Source organism: Uloborus diversus, chromosome 5, assembly GCF_026930045.1.
Source record: "Uloborus diversus isolate 005 chromosome 5, Udiv.v.3.1, whole genome shotgun sequence".
NCBI lineage: Eukaryota > Metazoa > Arthropoda > Arachnida > Araneae > Uloboridae > Uloborus > Uloborus diversus.
The window spans coordinates 125059408-125071542 of NC_072735.1; positions in this window are offsets into that span (position 1 = coordinate 125059408).

A 12135-nucleotide genomic window follows, 5' to 3' on the forward strand; every position below is an offset into this window, starting at 1 on the left:
AAAGATAGCAGAGAAAAAAACAGGCTTTTAATAAATTGAATCTTTAAAAAAAACAATACCGTTTGCTGGTTGAAGTTTGGTAATGCAATAATGAACAATGTAAGTAATTTTGATTCTTAAGTTTTATAGAATCGTTTGAGTTTAAAAGATAAGCGCTCCTAATTCATTTTCATTTTGCAATTTTCTTTTAACTGAAACATATAGATAGAGGTGGTAGCTGTATTTAGAGTTGACCGGAGGTAAAAACTACAAACTTTGCATTCTTAATTTCAACCCTATTTTCGAAATCCGTTTTTCAATTTTTCATTTCTATATGGCACCTTTAGAAAGTGGATGCTTCTGAAATAATTAGTGGTCGTGTGTTATCTGCTAAAAACCAAGCTTAAAAGGAAAAACTCAGTTTTTTTTTTTTTAAAGTTTTTAAAATTGCTTAGTGTGCTTTGCCAGTTGTTTAGCAGTCAGAAAAAGCTGAAATTGCAACAATCGATTACATTTGACTTGCTATGCGTCAATGAAACCCTAATTATTTCTCGCTGTTAAAATCATTGAAAATAAATTATCAAATTGGGCTTTTTCATGTCTCTCTTAGTGTATTTCTTTTCAAAAACGCATTTTTTTTTCCATTTTAGTAAGCACGTTTGTTGGCATAAATGTTCTGTCATTGGATATAAAATATAGCAATTGTAGGTAGAAAATGCCGTTAAATAGTGCTATAATTTTCCTAAATACTTTTAATGGAGCAATAGTGTTAAAATGTTTAAATATTTAGTCGCTAGTTCAAAATATTATTTGTTCTTCTTACAAATAGCTATTTTGCTGCTAAATGCTGCTGAAGTCCCCTTTATGAATTGCGTTTATTTGTTTCTTCCGACAAATTCCAAAAATATTGGATTTAAAGGTTACAACAAACTCTTAGCGGGTTCCTCGTGTTTGCCCGTTGCCAAACATTTCCTGATCTCATCTTTCGCTTTGGCTTCTACTTTCAAGGTAATCACTTCAAAACATTTTTCAAACTTTTCTTCTTACTTCGTGAGCTTTCGTGTTATTTTGTCATCCATATGCAGCAGACTCTGCCACAAAAATGAGCAACTGCTTGTACAGGGCAAAAACAGTACCTGAAATTTTACGATAAAAGGTACAAGAAGACAAGTCACAAGTATGTTTACAGTAAGATTTCTGTTATTGTAACCATAAAACATCTTTATAAAGATGGCAGAACATCCCACTAACTCATTGTTAATTTTGCACACGCGATCATGTTTCTGAATTTCTTGTTTTATTATCCAGTGAGTTTAGAGCCACCAAAATCCAAAGCATCATCAAAATTGGTATTGTTGTTAATGCCGATGTTATAGCTTAGATATTGTAAACTTTAGAACTCTTTGAACAATACTCTATGGCAGCTATAACACATTGTTTCCATACCTGACACTAGAGGTCAGACCTCGTTTTTAAGGTTTTTTTCTTTAAGTGTCGAAATCTCCAAGGTGTCTATATCCCCCCTCCAGGTGCTAAGCATTTTTTTAAGTCTTACGTTTTATTAAAATTTCTTTACAAACTGAAAGCATGTAAAAAAAAAAAATGCTTGATAGTTTACGCTCATGTTATTTTTCTTATTATTTTGTTGCACGATGGGATTTATAAATGTCTTTAAAAAGCTTAATTTACAAATTTAATGGAAGACTCGAGGAGTTGCATACGAAGAGTTGTTGTTTTACGATATTATGCCGATATTGCAGCGATAATTTCTGTAAATAATTACAGAATATTGTATTTTAAACTCCTAAGGGGAAAGAAATTGAAGTAAAAGAAAATATTCACCAATGGTAACTGGAAGCTCTCTCCAAGTGTCATAATAGGGACGTTTCCGAAATTTTAAAAGTATTTTTTTCTGAAAGAGCATGCTTAAAAGCATAGGATGACCGTTTTTAAAATAATTTGACAAGTTTAGTATCTTCAACAATTATTTTAATCGGTGCGCAGATTCAATTTATTATTATTAATTATTTTTTATTTTTTGCTTCTGCACATGTCATCACACGTCATAAAGTGCTATTCTCTGACGCCATTAGCGCAGTGCGCACATTCAATTTGCCTCGTTACTCATTTGTGGTGATAACTATACAGTTGATAGCAAGCTTAGAGAGCAATATTTAATTCGTTTCTTAATTATCATGTCGTGGAAACACGGTAGACAGTCAATGCACCAGTGGAGTGAGCACAAACGTTCATCTCATAATGACCACGCCTCATTTAAAAAATCGGATATTTCAAAAATTAATCAAAAAATTAAACGTTTTTAAAGTAAAAGTTTTTTCTCGCTCCATATTATCATGTTTTTTTTTTCTTTTTGGCTCATTCTATCACTTTCAGCGACTAAACATAGTGCGTTTGACTTATGGAAACAACCCCCTTTTTTTGGCACTGAAAAAAGCTAAACTACCTTCTTGACTACAACTAGGGATTGCAATACCGGACCGAAAACTCAATATCAATATTCGGTATTTTTAAACCGTGATACCGGAATACCGTTATTAATACCAGTGTTTTAAATTTCTCAAAAAAATATTTGAAAACACATTAATTTCAACGCAATTTAGGAAATATCAATAAGCTACTTTTTTGCTTTAGTACAAAACATCTCATAAGGTTTTTTTTCAATTTGTGAAAAATCTTGACGTGATGGGATCAACCAAATTCAGAATCAGCGTAGTCGTATTGGCAAAGAACACTTATCAAATTCAAAAAAAAAACGAAAAAAAAACATGTAGGCATGTGTAATATGTTTTCATTAACCAGTTAATAGGTAAGAAACAAGAAAAAAATTAAGTTTAAAATTAGCTATAACAGTATATATATGAGGCAGTAAGAAGCAAAGGATTGTAAAAGACAAAATTCAAAATTTGGACATTACCAGAACAAGTAGTAGACCAACCCCTGCTTGGTCTTAGGGCATGAAATAGTGCTAGTAGCTCTGGTAGGTGCTAGTATACAGCATGATTTAAAAAATATTTCCATAAAAACTTAACTAGGACCTTATCTTTGAACACGTTCCACTCAAAACTAGAAAATGTCCACTTACATCCCTTTGCATCTCACTGAATCATATTTGACTTTTTTAGTTGTGAATAAAGCGCGTTAAACCTGTAACACTGGAGGTGAAAAAGTAAGACGTAACAGGGGACGTGAGGTCTCAGAGACCGCTCTACTATCTTTTTTTTTTTTTTTAATCGAGTAATTAAGATACATTCCTGTAAATTCATTTCAATATTCTTTGCACTTTTGTTAACACGGGGAAAAATATTTTTAAATTTTGAACTGAAATTCCTTTTCTGAGGAAATTTAACAAATGCCTACAGATTTTTCGAGAAAAATCATATGCTGCAGTGAATAATTTATTATTCGTAATAAAAATAAATTCATTAACTGATAATATATTTATTTTAGTTGTTTAATATATACAGGACATTTTAATACCAGAAAATTGATTATATCACATTACGAGAAAATTTTGACAGCCCTTTAGCTATTAGTATTTCACGTCGTATTTCCAGGAATAATTCAGCCTTTATTGTCCTTAGAACATCATTGCGTAACTTTTGCAGTCATTTCAAACAATTCTCAACCTTATCTAGAATATTTTGCATTTCTTCCGCATAACGCGGATAAGATAAATAAACCTATATTCGCGGTTCTAACGTTAAGACCCATGTCTACTACTGCCGAAAATTGTAACACTGAAGGGGAGGAGCGGTCTCGCAGACCGCTTCTAAAGAATACAATGAAATTTAAATCAGTTGCACTTGCCGAAATTCCGGATAAGCTAGTGAGGTGTTCAAGGTCACAAAACAAAAAGCCATTGAGAAAAATCATTCAGTCGGACTGAAAATAAAATAGGGGTGGTTGGATGAACTTTTGAGCGGTCTGTGAGACCGCACCTCCCCTGTTTAGGGTTAAAGATATGATCCTAGGCAGGCTTTCGCAGATTTTTTTTTATACTGGCGTACTTACCAGGGCTATGAAGACTATCACTTGCCCCAAGATAATAAGGCTTAAATTTTTAATTTTGCCACTCACATTCGTTTGCTTCTCACCGCGCCATATGTGAAAAACTGCTTAAAGCAAAAATCGAAATGATTCATTAACACTTATGTCAGGAGTTATACTAGTTAAATATGACCCCGATCTTCGAAACTCGAAAAAAGCAGTGGTTAGCGCGTTCGCCTCGAGAGCTAGTGGTCCAGAGTTGGATACCCGGTTCGGCCGATTAACTGTTCGAATTTTTTTTCTAAATGTAAAACTTAAAAAATACTTTTTTTAACCTTTTCTCCCCAAAAATTATAGATTTATACAAAGAACAAAGTTCCTATGTGACTTATTTTTTCTATTTTTTGATTTAAGTGCAATTAAACAATTAAATCAATAATTCAGATGCTTTTTTTGTATTTTTCACATTTAAGACTCCTATCTTAGAAATCCTAATAGCGTGGTGGTTACCGCATTCGGCTAGAGAGCAAGTGGTCCAGGGCTCGATACCCGGTGCGGCCAAATAACATTTTAGGTTTTTTTTTCTCTCTGAATGTAAGACCCAAAAAATATTTTTTATGTTTATTTTTTCAAAAATTTATAGATTTATACAAGGAAAAAGTTCTAATATGACATAATTTTGATGTCTTTTGATTAAAGTGCAATTAAATCAATAATATAATTATGATGCATTTTTGATAGCTTTTTTTCGTCTTTTTCAGCAAATTTCTTAAATTGCTTATCTGACTACGTTTTTTCCCTAGGTATATTGAAATTTTGAAATGTTGATAATCATTATTTCATTTAGCATAGTAAGCAACGAATCAATAAAAAATAATTTAAATAGAATAAGTATGAAATGGAAATATACATGTGATATAATGTAGTCCGTTCATATAATATCATATTCCGTTCCACCGTATAGTCATGATTCCGTTCAAATATCCTCTTTTTGTTGCAGCAGGACTTTCAAATAAAATTTATTCATAGTTTCATTGACAGACTAGTTGTAATTAAATTAAACTTAATGTACTTTTTCTACATTTTTAACATAAAATTGTCGTGGGAGCAGTGAGCAAGGAATTAAGATTGCCCTACTCTTCCCTGATTGCAAAATATAAACTGTATAGCTGCCATTCTCAGACAAAGACAATCAACACTGTCATTCTACTGCTAAAATGAACGTGAAATAACAGTCTATTGAAGGATTTTTTCACCAGTCTGTAGAGCTTATCTAACTTTTCAGAAACAGTGCAGCAACCAACGGAGATATTTTACGTGATGGGTTCAAACTAATGACATAGTTATTTCTCTTACATGATACTTGAAAACAATCGTTTTTCCATAATATTGTTCATAGTATGTCGACTTGTCATTTCCAAAGCATTACGAGACTGGAAAAATCCAAACAGAAAATACATTGCTGTTGTCTAACTGTTTCCCCTGTCTCACTGTACCCACTTCTTTCTAACTTATTAATAGCAATAGTTTGCGAAATTACGGAAATGTTATTAAATGATATTATAGTAGCTGTTAAAACTGAAACGTAATAATGAGATTAAGATAGGAACAACGCACAAGGAAATAGAGGACATGGTAGGAGGAAGAATTTTAAATAAAGTCAAAAGCATTAATCCCCACTGTTCAACACAAACGACTCCATGTGATGTTAAAAAATGCCATTATGAAAATTTCCAATTTTTGAAATTCACTTTAAAAGCCAGATACAAGATTCGCAACTTAATTCAACAATTCTTTACTAATAATAAAGCTGAAAGTTTTTCTCTGGATCTCTGTTTGTCACGATCTCTGTGACGCGCATATTGTTTAGACCGTTCAGCCGATTTTCATGAAATTTGGCACAGAATTAGTTTGTAGCATGGGGGTGCGCACCTAGAAGCGATTTTTAGAAAAAATCGGTTTTGTTCTATTTCTATTAAAATTTTAAGAACATTTTCCCGAGCAAAATTATCATAAGAGGGACGAGTAAATTAACAAGTTATCATGACGTGGAACCGTAACATGGGCAAGCCAATTGGCGGGAAATTCACCATACATTATTTGTAAAGATACAGGCGAACCAAAAGACCTTTTAATTTTCTACTACGGTCAAAGCCGTGCAGTTACCACTAGTATTTAATATTTAATCTTGCAAGTGAAAAGTAGTTAATTATAGCATTGGTCCTGAGTACAAAAGTATTATATACTAACAATTTTTATAATAACTAAAAAAGATTGATTTAATAATGTTTGAAAGTAGAATTAAGATAAGTGATTGATACCGTGTTAAGTGCTACTGTAAAAAAATAAAAATGTACTGTGAAGATTAAATTGCTAAGGAAAAGAATGGCAGTTTCAACATCAAAAGGAAATTGAAAATAGTTTGAGTGCGTTAAGACTTCGTTTGCATCTAATACCGATACGGAAGGCAATGATGGTTTTCAGTCACGTTTAAAAGCCTCAAATTCAAAAAAAGGGGGTAAACCCCTTTTTTAATCTCCACCTATTTTGGCATACTTTGGCAATAATTTTTCGTTATAAACTAATGCTAATATAAGATTAAATTATAAACTTCTTTGTTAGAAATAAATAATAATATGACGACTTATGTATGCATGCTCTTCAATAAAAATTTGGATTTTTTTTTTCAAAATATGCGTTTTTAACTTCAATCAGAAGGCCTAATCTAGTGAAATTTTTCTTTATTTTTACAACATCATTTCGTACCTTTTACATGCTGCTCCCGATAGAAATGAGATTTTTTTTCACCATTGGGCGGTGACCCTCTCCCCCTATAACCAGTCGCATGAGACTGGAAATCCAGAAAATAATTAAAACATGCTTAAATTAAGCAATTCATTGCCCCCCCCCCCCTTTTTTTTTGTACTGCGGGGAAAGCTGTAGAAACTTTCTATTAAAATTTTATTTTCATGGATCTCAAATTTTTAACGAATTTCTTTCACTATTACAGATTCGAGACATAGTTAATTATAACGTAGGGTAAATTTTACTAAAGTGCTCATTTTTTAGATTTCCGGGACGATTTGGTCCATTTTCAATATGTCTAAGATTTCTTTTTCTCCTACACAATATGAATCACAACTTTTGACCTTTATTAAAGTGTGCAGTTCAAAAATAAACTAATACACCCTACTCTCCGGCTGTCAATAACTATTTAAAGGTTCAATTATAGCCCACCTTACGTCAATCAAAAGCAAAGTATGTGAAGGCTTGTTTAAATTTTTGATAATGTAAATTGACAGCATTTACGTCGTAATCAAATTTTGGCATGCGTTTACAATGACAACTTATGTTAACTTCACTTAATTTCCAGAAATAATTTGAAAACTCAGGACTTCAAAAGTCGTGATTTAACCGTAGTTTATTAATTTGATAACATTTCTAGCACCTACGTAAAACCTATTTAAAACATATTAGTAAAACTTAGACAGATATGTCGTAGCGAGGAAATACTTTCAGCGTTTGGGAAGACAGGAAGCACTGAGAAAAATCAAGCTAAGTTTTGAAAAACGTACAAAACATATTTGCACTTTCATGACTCAACAGTGTGAAAATATGTTTGAGAAGTAAAAAACCTCCATTACGTTATTTTATCGCAAACAGTTTTTTGTAGAGAAAATCAAATATTGAGTGCGTTAGCGTACATATATTAGAAGGTTATGAACAAATTTAATTTCAAATATGGGAATAATCAAAGGAAGTAACAAAGGATGGTTCGAACGGTTGTCATTTTGTGCTCCCATGATACCGCAAAAAAAAAAAAAAAAAAAAAAAAAAAAAAAAAAAAAAAAAACAGTTGATTTCTGAGTCTTTTAAACTTGTGTAAAAATAAATAAGGAACCCAAACTTTGCTTTGGAAAACTGTTGTTTTGATTGCGTTTCATCCAAGAAAAATAAATGGTTTTCTCTCTTTGTATGACAAAACCTACCCGTCAACAATGTTTCACTACCGTCAGGTAGTAAAAAGTTGTTTTACTAAAACGTAAATTACTTCATCGATGTAAAACGAAATTTTAAGCGTCTCATTGTAGCAATGTTTAAGGACTATACCTGACATTCTAGCCAATACCCAAAGAATCAATGTTAATAATAAAAGAAAGAACGTATTGTTGTCGCTCTGTTTTCCCATGATACCACAAATTGTACTTTATTTCTGTTTTGTATACCTTTAAGAATAAAACCAGGAGAATCAAACCTGGTTTTCCAAAATTTTGTTTTGCTCAAATTATATTTCCGAAAAACAAATATTTCATCTATTTTTATCACAAAACCTGCGCTCCAACACTGTAAAAGCATCGTTAAAGTGTGTTATTTTACCGTAAATTTGTTTCACTGATCAAAACTTAATATAAAGTATCTCAGCTTAGCCATATTTGGGGACTATGTCAGAAACTGGCAAATATCCAAAGAATTAAAGATAATATCAAAAAAAAAAGAGCATAATAATCTCGTTTCTCTCTTCCATGGTAGCAAAAGACCTTACCAGCTTTTTTTTGTTTTTAGGAGAACAATTGCAAAGAACCAAATGTTTGTTTGAATACAAACAGCTGTTTTCAATATATTTTCAAAAAATTAATTGTTTATCAGTTGTTTTTCAAAAAGGACCGCATTTCTCGAAACTATTGTTTTTGTAACTAATTTACATTAGTTTCTGTTACTATTTTTCACTTGAAATAAACTGTGAAACAGCAATCATCTTCAATTTACAATTTGTTTTTTTCTGCCTATTTGACTGCAGCTACTTACTCATTGAAATTTAAAATATATTTTTTCAGAATTTGGAACACAAGATTTGGTTTTTGAATTTCGTTCAATTCTGCTTTTTTTCTCCTTTTAAAGCGAAATGCTACTTTTTTTTTACATTTCATTAAGGAAAATTTACTGCTATTCCAATATTTGACTAAACACTCAGCTAAAAGTTTTTGAAATACCTTAATATTTTTCTTTCCAACTAATGAAACGCTAAAGCGCTGTTGGAAGGAAAAAAATCCATTCATCATGGTTCTGGCAGTTACCATGTTTGCATCACAATATTTAACGAGCCAATAATGTCATCTGCAACTGTTAAAATGAATAATGTATTTTCTAGAAATTATCCGTCTCTACTTCTCTTTATGAGATAAATAGCAAACATTATTACATGCAGAAATTGGAAACATTAAGACAGGGCTTTAAAACATCAACCATTTTCGATACAAATATTAAATATATACTTTTCATATTTAAATTAGATTTTTTTTTAAATTGGAAACATAGAGACAAGATTTTAAAACATTAAACATTTTCTTATAAAAATAGTAAATTTATGCTTTTCATATTTAAATTGAAACACTGATTTTAATTCCAAAAACAGTTTTAAATTATGGGAAAAAAATAATTATATTCGGGTCTTTTTTTATATATTTAAAATATTGAATTCTATTCAGAACAGGGAATTTGAAGTTATGAATTTCTTTGTATTTTTTTAATAAACGTAGAGAAGAGGGTACCTGTTTAATGCGGCTGACTGACCATGTTCATAAAATCAGATGACCATTTCTTGTCAGTTGGTTTCCTTTTTCTAATTTCGCACCAACGGAACCACTTAGGCATTAAGAAAAAAGGTTGTGTCTAATTGCAGCGTTATTCGAACACAAGTGCCCTCACTCCTATGTAACTTAGATAAGAAGAAACAAAAATTCATTTTTTTAAAAAAGCATTTTCATATTGTATTTTGTAAATACAATGCTATAAACAATTCTAGAACTATAAGCAGTTGTAAATAGCAAAATTTGCCAAACTTTGTAAAATAAAAATTATAGTTCTGTTTCAAACGACGGACGGTAGGCTGAACTACTTCATCTATTTTTCAATGATTTTCACGCAGGTTTTCATCAATTTGTACGAGCTGCTTATACAGTTCTTATCCTTGATTTTGTGAAGTTTTATTTCAAATAACATTGGCACCTAAGCTCTGCAATTTTTTTGACACTATAATCATATTGGGATAACACAATACAATTCAACTTTCTAAATGTTCAAAACTCAATAATTGTTAGGAGTCACGCAAAGAAGATTCTGGGAAATCCACCACGATAATTCTACAATGGCTTCGTAAACATTCTTGTCCCGTGAGACCTCTAAAAAGAGTCACTGAAGTTTTCCTTGGATAACTGAGAATCGTTCCAATTTCCCCCAGAGTCCTCCAACTCTTGTTAAGCGCATGTAGCATCATATCTTAATTGAGAATTTTTCTGAGGATAAGGTTGACATGTAATTTAGTTCTATGAAAGGAAAAGTGGGCGATTAATGCGCTGTTCTACCAAAACTCGTTTCTTAGCTAGTGTATCAGCTTTTTCGCTACCAACAATTTCGATCAATTTAATCAATTGTAATGAAAATTTTTATTACAACTGCTGAAGTAAAAGGCAACACTCTAAAATTATATAAGTTTTTGCCATTCTGAAAGGTTTGCAACGCAATCTTAGGATCTGACTTTTTGACTGTTCTTTCAAAAGAGTGGGTACGAATCGACAGTTTTTTTATAGCTACAGCAATAGTTTCAACTTCACTGTCATAAGCAGAAGTAAGAGGCCCCATCGGTAAGTAAAAATTCTGAGCTCACTATGAATACCAGCTCCCAGCACTGAGTGATCTTTCCAGCATAGAGCAATTCGCGAAGGAACGTTCTCAATCAGTTTCCGGATATCGAACGTCAATGACCTCCATTTCATTCGATTTTATCGGCATATCATTCAGATCTTTCTGGAAAACTATTTGTATAAGAGATTCAAACTCACATTCAAGTTAAAAAACTTCGACGGACAAGGAGGAGGAGGCAAAATTGAATGATCTCTGTTCAAATTCAAAACATCAGACTCACTCTGGGCAGTTTGGATAAAGTTGATTCGAGTTTTAAGAGTTTTAGGCACTTCATTATTCAAATTCCTCCAAAAAAAGTTGACATTTAAACATACAGTGAAACCTGTGCAAGTTGATCACTTGCGGTGCAGCACTTTGGTGGTCAACTTAGACAGGTGGTCAACTTATAAAGGGGGTAATTTTTTTTCTTTTTTTTTTTTGTCATTTCTTGCACCATGTCTTCATTTTTTGACTAATTGACACTTACTCTTTCTGTTCAACTCACTTTCATTTTTTAACATTACTTTGAAACAAAAATGTAAAATGTTATTCAAATATTTTTAGAGATAATTTTCCCAAAATTACGTATACTGTGTCATGCAAATTTAAAATTTCACTAAATTGATTTTAAAAAATACATATCTTATTGTTTATGAAAAGTTACTTATTTGATATCAATAGTTCCTAAAAATTCATAGCTTTTCAAAAATAAAAAAAAATTCGCTTTATTTTTTTCTCATATACATATATAACCATGATGATCTATTGTTCAACAAAATAATTCCTTATTGAAGTTTGGCGCATTTATTACACACTAGTTTTAGAATTTCCATGTGTGTCAGCTAATTTTCTTTGGATTTCTCCCATTTCAATTAATTTTAATGTTTTATATTTTTTAACAATCTTTCAACTAACTTTCTTTTTGAAGCCATTTTATGCAAAACTATAACACAAAGAACAACAAGATGGACTTTCATAGTTCAAAAAGACAATTGAAAATGAAAATGTCATATCTATTAATCCCTTGCACCAGAAATACTGCAATGCAAGTAACTTTACTCTTTAGCACAATTCCAGTGTTGCCACAAAATATAACAACTTAAAAAAATACTTTGTACTTTTCTACTGACACATGTTTTCATTGAGCAGAGAGTACAAATGGCAATCTCAAATAGAAGAAAAGAAAAACAAGTTTGGAGAATAAAAGGTTTCTTAGTAGTTTTCCCATGTTGTTAAACTCACAAGGAGGTTTAGTTATGCTGTTGTTTTATTTAGTTGGTAAAATGTTGGTCTGGCATCGAAAATATTCTTAGAAAGTTGTAAAATAAATAATAATATAAAATAAAATAACTTGTTACATTAAGTTTTAAAAAATAAACGAAATGGTTAACTTACAAAGGGTTATTTACAATACTCCAAACCAAATTTGGTGTACATCAGTGGTCAAGATAGACAGGTGGTCAAGAT